This window comes from Cupressus sempervirens, chromosome 6, assembly GCF_028749045.1.
Source record: "Cupressus sempervirens isolate cs-2001-9-10 chromosome 6, ASM2874904v1, whole genome shotgun sequence".
Classification (NCBI taxonomy): Eukaryota; Viridiplantae; Streptophyta; class Pinopsida; order Cupressales; family Cupressaceae; genus Cupressus; species Cupressus sempervirens.
Genome location: NC_143123.1, coordinates 427,700,365 through 427,711,982, shown reverse-complemented (window position 1 = coordinate 427,711,982; position 11,618 = coordinate 427,700,365).

Sequence of the window (11,618 nt, the reverse complement as noted above, 5' to 3'; positions counted from 1 at the left end):
AAGATTAGTGTTTTCCAAGCATCAGAGACTTCAGATGTCAAGTAAGATAGTTTTGACATATTTATTTTTAATTGCACAAAAAACTATGTAAACTAGTTTTGATGTGACTTGAGGATGAATTATGATATTTTGGAGAGAAGGACAAATCTCAAGTTGGATTCCCTATTCAATTACATGTAGCCAATCAGAAAATGGGAAGGACTAAGTGGTAAAATAGATGAATCTCAACTATAGATTCATACATAACCCTAAGTCACCAAAGTCTTCTCAAGGAGGAAAAAACCCTAAACTTTATATGAATGTTGAATGAGTGAAGAGAGAATCTTTCATGCAAAAATAGAACTTTCATGGTGGTTAAGGAATTATGAAGTGAGACAACATTGCAGAATCAGTTAGAGCAGAAGAGAGGAAAGGAAAAGGATATAGCAAAGAGACATCTAATCAAGAAGGATCAAGAAGACATTAGTTTAGAGGTGATCTATTATCAAGAAATCAAGTGTTGACCATAGGATCAATGCTGAGACATTTTAACAAGTGATTTTAGTCAAAATCTCTTAACAAAGTAGTCCTAATAGGCTATATTGAAATCCTTTAACAAGGTGCTTACTTAGCTATACATTAAAGTCCTTTAGCAAGGCACACTTCTAATAAGGTGCTGAAATCCTCTAACAAGGTGAGAGCCATTAGCATTTGTAAGCCTTTAATAGGGTAGACCTTACATAAGGTATATCATGTCTCATGATTAAAATATTGTAACCTTCATTGGATACACTTTATTATTGCAGTAGTGAAGATTTGTGGGTGTTAACCCCACCCCAATTTTACCTTCTCCCTTGGAGGGTTTTTGGGTAATCATATCTGGTGTTATGTGTATGTGAATTTTTACTTGCTTACATACTTTACATGTTATTTCAGTTTGTACTTTGAATTAATGAGATGTATGTGTGGTAAAAGTCTTATGGTTCCAAGTTTAAACTGTTGATTCAATGCCCCTCTTTGAAGTTTACATTTCCTCTATTGTAATTCCAACATGAGATTCTTTTATTACTTATCAATTTGAGAAGGAATAAAATATTTAATACAAATATAGGAAAACCAAATGACAAGAAGGAAAAAAATAACCATATTGAGCTAGATACATAGATCATGGAAAAAATGAATGTAACATATATATTCGAGAAAAATGAATGTAATGTATAACATAGGTCAACTCAAAAGATAACATATAGAATATTTCAGGTCAAAAGATAATGGAAACTACATCGATAATTAATGCAACATATGAAATTTTCAATAATTAATACCAAATTATGAAACAATTGAAAACATCTATGTAATCTTTAAATATGAATTACAAAATGTTAAAACTTTCCATTTTTCAAATTGTTACACCAAAAAGGATATAAACCATAAATTTGTATAAATAAAATTGACATATAAAATATGTGAATGTAAACTATAATATTTTTACTAAACTTTATATATATTTCATATAAAGAAAGTTGGAATATTCACCAATTTTATAGTAACATGAAATTTTCATTATTTTAGGAAAGTAACAGAGAGTCAAATATTCGAATTACAATCACTATCATCATCAAATTGAATAATGTTTTGTTGAAATAAAGTAGAGTCCATAGGATCTAAAATATTGAACCAATATAGATGTTCATAACTTCTATGCCATAAATACCATGTGTTTGTACATCCTCACCTTATCCTTTGAAAATCACAAGTAGTTTGTGTCCTTGTTGATATTTTCTCTACAACAATTTTCCTTATTCTTTCATGGATCAGTAGATTTAGGAAGACCCCTTGAGGTCCCCATCTATCTACCACAAGTTTATTCCATAGGGTTTTTTCTAATCCACCAAACTACAATCTAAAAATTTAACCATGAAAACGATAATTTGCTAGACCTTAAGTACTAGTTTGTAGAGATCAAACCATTTTTTCTAACCAAATAGGACCATATTTTGTAGAGCACATTGGATAAGGAGATTTCTCAATCCAAACCTCTACAAGAACAAAATAAAGCTATGTGGGTTCATAGTCCTCACAATAAACAAATTATGAAAAAATAGGATCTTGGTAGAAGTGACCTAAATTTTGAAGAGCTGGTGGATAAAATTTCAACAATCCTACTTCTAAAAGATTCCTTTTATAAGACAAATAATTTTTTCTTTCCTTAGTGTGTATTGTTTGAAGATAAAATTGTGATATGTGGACATCAACTTTTTAATCATTCTTTTCTGCAAGATTTTTTCCCATTCTAATATCTAAAATTTTAAATAAAAAAGTATTAAAAGAGATAAATTATATTTTCTATCTATTCAATAAATAATATTTATAGAACCATGTTAAGTTCCAACAACATATTAATTAAAAATAATTGATTGAGAATAATAAAAGAATATTGAATGAGAATATTAAACTTTTCAAAATCATTTTTGTTTGGTAAACCTTTTCCTTTTTCTTGTGTTCTACAAAAGAAGAAACAAATTATAGAAGAAGTACAACTTGCATTGAGAAATATGAACATCAAAGTAATAACATATTTTTTCTACCAATTTTTTGTTCAATATATTTTTTTTATTGTTTTTTGCTCAAATAGAATAAGTCATGTGTTTATAACATGTCTAGATACAAATGCATATTATTTAGCTAATGTAGAAAGGGCCTTATTAAATTGTGCAATCATGATGCTTTATTTCTAAAGCCTTCAACCTTTTTTCTTCATCTTTTCTTTTTTATAACTATTTTCCATCCTTCATTTTCTCATAACAATCAAAAGAAAATGGTGCCATTATCCTCAAACCATGTAGTGATTTTACATGAGAAATTTCAATGAAAGTCATTCATGATCTTTCTCTTGGTTTGATATCAATTGTTTCTTTCTAAAACATCAAGCCTTGTGATTATGTATTGTTAGTGCCCATGCCAATTTCAAGTGCATCTGATTGCTAGAACCTCTTTTTATAGCACTAACAAGTAGTATTTTAGGATGTTCATTATTGAATGGAAAGCTAAAGTATGAATAAAATATTACCATTACATATAATGATAGTTGAGGTGGTGCAGTACTTGACTTGTAGACTATTTCATCAACATAGCCCAAAGATCCATTTACAAGGCCTACTTCTATCCAAAATTTTGATGTGAGCATAACTCTGGATCCCCTTGAAATCAATAATTCAATATAGAGTTCATCAGCACAATTATCATCAACCAAACTGTAGTTTGACAACTTTGTAGCAATAACACATGCAACTAGTTCTCAAAGAAAATGGAGTTTTCTTCAATTATGTTTGTAAATATTATCATTTGTAGAGAATAAATGAACATTTTTTTCAAAATCTTCATTTATTATTGTTGGAATATTGCATGTTGTTCATGACATTAGTAATTTCTAATCCACAATTGTTGGTTGAGCATCTCTAATATTTGTGAGCAATTGGGGGAACTTATTTTGATCCAAATTCTCTCCATCTTCCCTATAAACTTTTTCCACTAAAATCACAATCTTGAAGTCCTCCCATAGTATTTTCACATGTCTCCTACTATCATATACTACTCTACCTTTTATAGGAGGGAGTTGGCCAAGATCACCAACCAAAATCACTAAGATACCTTTAAAAATATGTCAAATATTTAGTAGCAATTTAGTGTGAAAACAACATTCATGTTAATTTTTTGTTTCTCTAGTACACCAATTATAAATTTGAAACAAGAATACCTCCAAAGCTAAGATTGGAATTTTGAGGAAATCCTTGATGAAGTCTAGAATCTATATCTTGAAGAAACTTCTCCCCAAGAAAGCTCATTTCAACTATTAATATATATCTTATTTGACTGAGTTCTTCTTGGAAACTTATCAAACATGTTTGTTCCAACTATCTAAAATCATTTACTTGAATCTTCAATTTGGAATGTACAACTAAACCACCTATATCGTATATAGCTATTCCTATCAGTGCTAGTATTAACAGTGGACAATGGTTAGTGATGCAGGAGCATCCAGAGGTATAAGGGCAATCCTGTGTCACCAAAAAGTATATACTTAGACTTAGTTTCTATTTCATGTGTTTTCATTTTTGGATACCCATTTGGGTCAAATAAAGGTTCCAACTCTCATACTTCCACTATCAGTGTTCGTGTAAATCTTGAAAAAATAGGAGTATGTAATTAAGCCATCATTTTGGTGAACTAGGAGGTGTAAATTGGCTAGATGAATGTAATTTTAATTTAGAGCATTCCAAAAAAAGAATCAGGTCAAAAGGCCCCATGGTTTGGGAGTTATTGTAGTTTTTTGAGTTGTGGAGACCTCCTAAGAATGCTTCAAAGTCAGGTTAGAGGCATTAAATGACCCCAAAAAGGGCCAAAAAATGGGGGACGAGTGAAGCTGGTCCATATGGCTATAGAGTGCTTCAAGAGCTTTCCAAAAATGTAAACGGTTTGTCAATTGGAGCTACGGTTCAAAAGTTATGCCTCCCGAAAGTTCGATTACTGTTTCTGGATTCTTCTAGATTTGCGTTGACTTCTAACGTAGCTTCTGGAACCTTCTATTTGGTCAATGGATGCCTACTAGCACTTACTAGAATGTACTCCTAGACCTTAACCCTTCAGGGTCTATTTAAGGAGATTTCAGGCATTATAAAGGCAGTTCAGAGTGGAGTTTGAGAGGAGGTACTGAAAGGAGAAATTATCTCCACATTTATGCTATTGTAAGCCCTTAGGGCATGTTTTAAAGTTTATTTTCTCTATACTGAATGTACTAGCTTATTTTTGAGTTAATACAATTTCCCTTTTCTGTTGTGTCCATTCTGTTCTTGGGTTGTGTCCTTGAAAGGCTAAGGGAAGAGAAACTGTTAATTAATCTGAAGAAGTGTATCTTTGCAAAAAGGGAGTTAGTCTATTTGGGGTTTGTTATATCACCTAAAGGTCTCAAAATGGATCCAAAGAAGGTAAAAGCCATCTTGGAATGGCCTACTCCAAGGTCTACTACTGAGGTAAGATCATTTCATGGTCTGGTTACTTTTTATAGGAAGTTTATTAAGAATTTCAGTGGCATATGTGCACCCCTAACTGATACAATAAGAGGGGATAGAAAAGAGTTCAAATGGACTACAGTAGCTATGAGAATTTTTGAATTGCTGAAGAAGAAGGTGACAGAACAGCCTGTGTTGACACTTCCAAATTTTAGAAAGGTTTTCCAGGTGGATTGTGATGCCAGTGGCAGTGCTATTGGGGCTATATTAAGCCAAGAAGATAAGCCTATTGCATATTTTAGTGAAAAATTGAATGATGCAAAGAAGAAGTATTATGTTTATGATCAAGAGTTCTATGCAATAGTTCAGGCCTTAAAGAAATGGAGGCATTATTTATTGCCAAAGGAATTTGTTTTGTATACTGATCATCAGGCATTATAGTACCTAAATAGCCAAGGTAAATGTAATCAGAGGCATATGAAGTGGGTAGAGTTCTTGTAGAGCTATACATTTGTGTTGAAGCATAGAAGTGGAAAATCTAATAGGGTTGCAGATCCACTAAGTAGGAGACAGTTGTTGCTTACAGTAATGCAGGTTGAAGTAGTTGGGTTTGATGAACTCAAGAATTTGTACCCCGAGGATCCTAATTTGCTGAAGCATGGAAAGCTTGTAAAGAGCCTGTTGCTGTAGATAGAACCAAGTGGTAAGACTATCTGATTCAGGATGGCATGTTGTTCAAGGGTAGTCAATTGTGCATTCCAAGGAGTTCCATGAGATAAAATCTGATTAAGGAGAAACACAATGGAGGGATGGAAGGACATTTTGGTCGAGATAAGACCATTGCCATTCTTAGAGAACATTATTTTTGGCCTCAAATTTCATAGGATGTGAAGAAGTTTGTACAGAGTTGCCAGGTTTGTCAAGTTGTCAAGGGGTTTAGTCACCATACTAGCCTATATCAGCCATTTCCTATTCCATCAAGGCCATGGGAGGACATAAGTATGGATTTTGTTCTTGGATTGCCAAGGACACAAAGGGGTAATGACTCAGTATTCGTGGTGGTTGATAGGTTCTCCAAAATGGCACATTTCATTCCATGCCACAAAACTCATGATGTTGTCCATATTGCAGACTTGTTTTTCAAAGAGGTGGTAAGACTACATGGTCTTCTAAGGAGCATAGTTTCTGACAGAGATACTAAATTTGTGGGGTATTTTTGGAGGACATTATGGAAAAAGTTAAGAACTGACTTGAAATTTAGTTCCACGCATCACCCACAAACTGATGGCCAAACAGAAGTGGTAAATAGAAGTTTGGGCAATTTGCTGAGATGTTTAGTTGGGGATAAGCCCAAGGGATGGGATTTGATTCTACCACAAGAAGAGTTTGCTTACAATAACTCTATAAATAGGAGTACTGTAAAATCACCATTCCAAATTGTATATGGGAATAGCCCAAGGACTGCACCAGAAATGAGGAAGATAGAACAAGGCGAGAGGACAAGTGCTAAAGCTGAGTAATTTGCTGAACATATCAAGCGTCTACATGAGGAGGTTCAAGCACACATTACCAAGATGAATCAAGAGTATAAAGCTAGGGCTGATCAAAGGAGAAGACAAAGCTAGGGCTGATCAAAGGAGAAGACATAAGGAATTCCAAGTAGGAGATCTAGTCATGGTGCACTTACAAAAAGAAAGATTTCCAGCCGGCACTTACAACAAGCTGAAAATGAAGAAATTTGGCCCCTACAAAATTTTGAAGAAACATGACTTAGGAAATGCATATGAAGTGGAGCTGCTAGATGGTATTCACATTTCTCCCATTTTCAACATTGCAGATTTAACAGAATATCATGATGATGGTGCAGATGAGGAGCTGGTGTTAGAGCCATGTCCAATTCCTTCTTCTAAGAAGGATGAGATAGAAGACATTCTAAATCATCGTGTGGGTAGGAGTACCAAAAATAGGCAGTATGAAGAGTATTTGGTCAAATAGAAAGGACGATCGATCGAGGACTCAACTTGGATTTCAGCAGCTGAGGTTTTCCATTTGGGATTTCTTCTACCATTCATAAAGTGATAGGGTCACTTTTCAATCTAACCTGGGTGTCTGATGCAGGAGCATCCAAAGATATAAGGGCAATCCTGTGTCACCAAAAAAAATATACTTAGACTTAGTTTCTGTTTCATGTGTTTTCATTTTTGGATACCCATTTGGGTCAAATAAAGGTTCCAACTCTCATAGTTCCACTATCAGTGTTCGTGTAAATCTCAAAAAAATAGGAGTATGTAATTAAGCCATCATTTTGTTGAACTAGGAGATGTAAATTGGCTAGATGAATGTATTTGTATTTTAGAGCATTCTCGAAAAAGAATCAGGTCAAAAGGCCCCACGGTTTGAGAGTTATTGCAGTTTTTCGAGTTGTGGAGACCTCCTAAGAATGCTTCAAAGTTAGGTTAGGGGCATTAAATGACCTTAAAAAGGGCTAAAAGATGGGGGAGGAGCAAAGCTGGTCCATAGGGCTATAGAGCACTTTGAGAGCTTTCTGAAAATGTAAATGGTTTGTCAATCGGAGCTACGGTTCAAAAGTTATGCCTCCCGAAAGTTCGGTTACCATTTTTGGATTCTTCTAGATTTGCGTTGACTTCTAACATAGCTTTTGGAACCTTCTATTTGGTTGGTGGATGCCTACTGGCACTTTCTAGAATTTACTCCTAGTCCGTAACCCTTCGAGGTCTATTTAAGGAGATTTCAGGTATTGTAAAGGTAGTTCGGAGTGGAGTTTGAGAGGAGGTACTGAAAGGAGAAATTATCTCCACATTTATGCTATTGTAAGCCCTTAGGACATGTTTTGAAGTTTATTTTCTTTGTACTGAATGTACTAGCTTATTTTTCAGTTAATACAATTTCCCTTTTCTGTTGTGTCCATTCTGTTCTTGGGTTGTGTCCCCATCAGTTAGGGAATGTAGAATATTTTTTAAAATTATTGATTGCACCAATTCAATATGACTTTCCTGTACCAATTGTACCTTGAATTATCATATAGAAGGATGCTACATTATCAATGCCATTATAGTGTGCCATAATATCATCAAATGCCCTTTTTTGTTTTTCACCCAATTTACTACTAATAATATCTTGTTCACGTTGAAGATATATAGTGCATCCATTTTATCTCATTCTACTAATAATATTGATTACAACTAAAGTATATTCATCTAACATATATTGCTCTGACAAACTATGTTGCCTATCCATATCCCTTCTTCCTAGCATATCAACTTCAGAAATCTCCATTATTTGACTATGATTCATCCATGAGATGATTTCCCATTCATGCTGTATAATGTTACAAGGACCCATTACATTGTTCTCACTTCTAGATTCAAAATTGTCATCACTACTCTCTACATCCACTCTTCATTCAACATACCATGGAACATAATCTAGTGACTCCTAATTTGAAACTATTGTGATATTATCATCACCAATATCAACTTGAATGTCATGGAATATTTTATACAACAATAATTCTAAAAAGAAAAAATCAACAAACTTGTCTAATACACATGAAAAAATCAAAATAAATCTTGGATAAACTCTAATAATTGCAACCCTTTTTCTACACTCCCACTTATTATGTTTCTTTATATTTTTATTATATATACATGCTCTAAAGGCATCAATCAAAGAGATGGATTCCATAGAAATAGGTCTTCTTCTATATGAATCTATGAATGATTCTATTTTCCCTTCAATACAATCTTCATTCTTTGTCTTAATAGGTTTAAATATTTTTCGAGAGACATTCAGATGAACAAATCTTCTACTACATTCCATCCACCAATTGAAGTTCTAGGATTGTGTAACATATTTGTCAAGCTCTAGCATCTCTTTCAATAATAGTTTCAATTTTATTTTTTTAAATGTAGACTTTGGATGCAAAGTCATTGGGATTCTCTATATTTTCCAACAGTGTCAACATTTGATGGTAGGTCTTTCAACTCTTCTCTACTTTGGATGCATACTTTACAATATACTTAATAACAACATGTGCTGATAAAACTAGTTGCCAATCTATATCCGCTCTCCACAATTGCAAAATGTAATGATTATGTGAGTTGCCTCTATCACCATTCCTTTGAGGTTTAAATTTTTTTTCTCCCCATTCTACATCCACATACAAATTTGACCCATTTCTATTTATTGCCCAAGGAGCATTGTAACACCCCACCAAGGGATCCAAAAGAATTAACCTAAAATTTTACTAAGTTTTCCAAACAATTTTTTTTTAAACATGAAAGATAAACCATTCATATCAAACACATAGTAGCGGAAGCAATAACATACATACAACTAAAAACATACATAACAAGTTACATTCCTTAAGGATCCCAAGACGTTGAGTCACATTTGATCTAATTAATACTAAGTCTAACCACTACCACATCCACATGAAAGAATAAATCGAAAGTCCAATGTCCATATTACACATTTGTTCCAAATGCATCTTGGCAATTAAATTTAGAATGCTCAATCATCCACTATACATGTCACAGGGAATGAAAAGCTTAAAAGAATATACATGTGTGAAAATGAAGTACATCATCCTATTCTAATCCATGATGTAAGTGCAATAAAGTAAATGAAACCAAATTCCATACATGATACATCATCATAGAAGATATAAACATCCATCATAAAAGATAACCATATATCATAAAACACAATTAACTAAGTGCATGATTCCTCCCAACTGTAAATAGCATCATTAGACCATCATGGGTCCTAGACATCCCTTCATGCATAACATTCCAAATTACCAAAGAGATCATCGGTGTTATCATAGTAGAAATGTCACTCCTAAAACATACTTCATCATATGTAGAAAGTAATCTAACATACTACTACATATACATTAAAAATCTAATCATGCAAAATAAAGCATAAGATAAGTAAACAACATCATCTATCATATGCTAATCATAAATATAAGGATACATGGACCCACCATCATAATCCAAGAACAAAATGAAGATAGATGCCAACAAGGAATGCATCAGCTATGATGTCTCAGATGGATCTCAAATGGTAAGAGTGAAAAAGCACTACCACTCGATCGCATGGAACCTAAATGGTCCACTCCCACCATGCTAAGGAGATAATCTCAAGTCCTAAATAGGCTATCAAATCACATAGCACAAATACTCTCTAAGTTGAGGAATCCTAAAAGTATACTAACTTAAAGGTTCCAATCACAAAATGACATCTAATCCCAGAGGCACACAAAGACATGTAGGAAACTTACTATGTAAGTAGGAAAGTTTCATCACATGGATCATGCTAGAGTTACCTTGGTAGTCTCTCAATACACCTCAACCCCCTAGTGATCCCTATGCGGCCACTAGTATCCTCTCATACTGATGAGGCATACTATAGAATGCAAGGTCACAACCAAGCATTCTCTCTACTCTCATCCTAGTCTATACTAGCACTCGAGGCATGGGTGAGAACATATATTTATCTTATTAGGTTCATTTAATCCACATTTAGTGTAAATGTTTTCACTTATTAATACAACTTACAATGAGTTACCTTGGCAGCCACCTAGGGCCTCGACCCCCATTGCAAGCCACTTCCCGACACTACAAGTAGATAACCTACCCTAGGCTCATGGAATCACAAATCACAAAATCACCCCATTCCTATACGAGCAACTGGAAAAATACCAAAAGATAATTCACAATAAGAACATAAAGTCTCCATGAGCAACTAAAAAGCATCCATTAATAATCATGACCACAACAACTCTCTATTGGAAATTGAAGGTATCAATGATAATCACAATATCCATCGGTACTCAATGAGCAACCGAATAGTATCTCAAGGTAATACTGATCGAAGACTACAAAATGGTCGAGTCAAAACATGTCACAACATGACAACATCAAGATTAAAAAAACACTTTAGTCCCATCAAGGTCGCTGGAAAGTAACCCAAGTATAACTGATCGATGACTCAAAAATGATTAGGTCAAGTGTCTCATACACATATATCTCAGCTTCACACAAGAAGACTGATGAGCATCAATGAATAGTGAATACAAACATCTCATAGAGCATACCATCACATTACCATGGTTGGGTTTAGAAAGATTGAGATCAAATAACATCAACATGCCATCACATTCACATAACCCCTGAGCCTCTAGTAACAACCTCAGACTGGTCAAAGCTAGGACAAACCCCAAAACACAAACAACATAAAGATACAAACACATATTCTGGTTTGCTTTTGCAATCACATGGTTAAGCCTAATATGAGGTTTTAGATTTTGTTTCAAGCATATTTCAAATGTAAAAGATTCCTTCATTCATCTACAAGTCAACCCATTTATCTCTTCAAATTAAACATAGAATTATCCTTCCATTATTTTAAAATAGTTTTCTAAAATAATCAAAAGATACTTATTTACTTATTTAAATCATTGAACTAGTTCCCATTGACTTTTAGAATAAATCATTCACATTATTTCACTAAAATCAATGTTACTAATAATTCCAAGAAGCGTCTCCCATTATTCAAATTATTAGAATAATATTTATCAACCTTCAAATAACTAGTTTACAA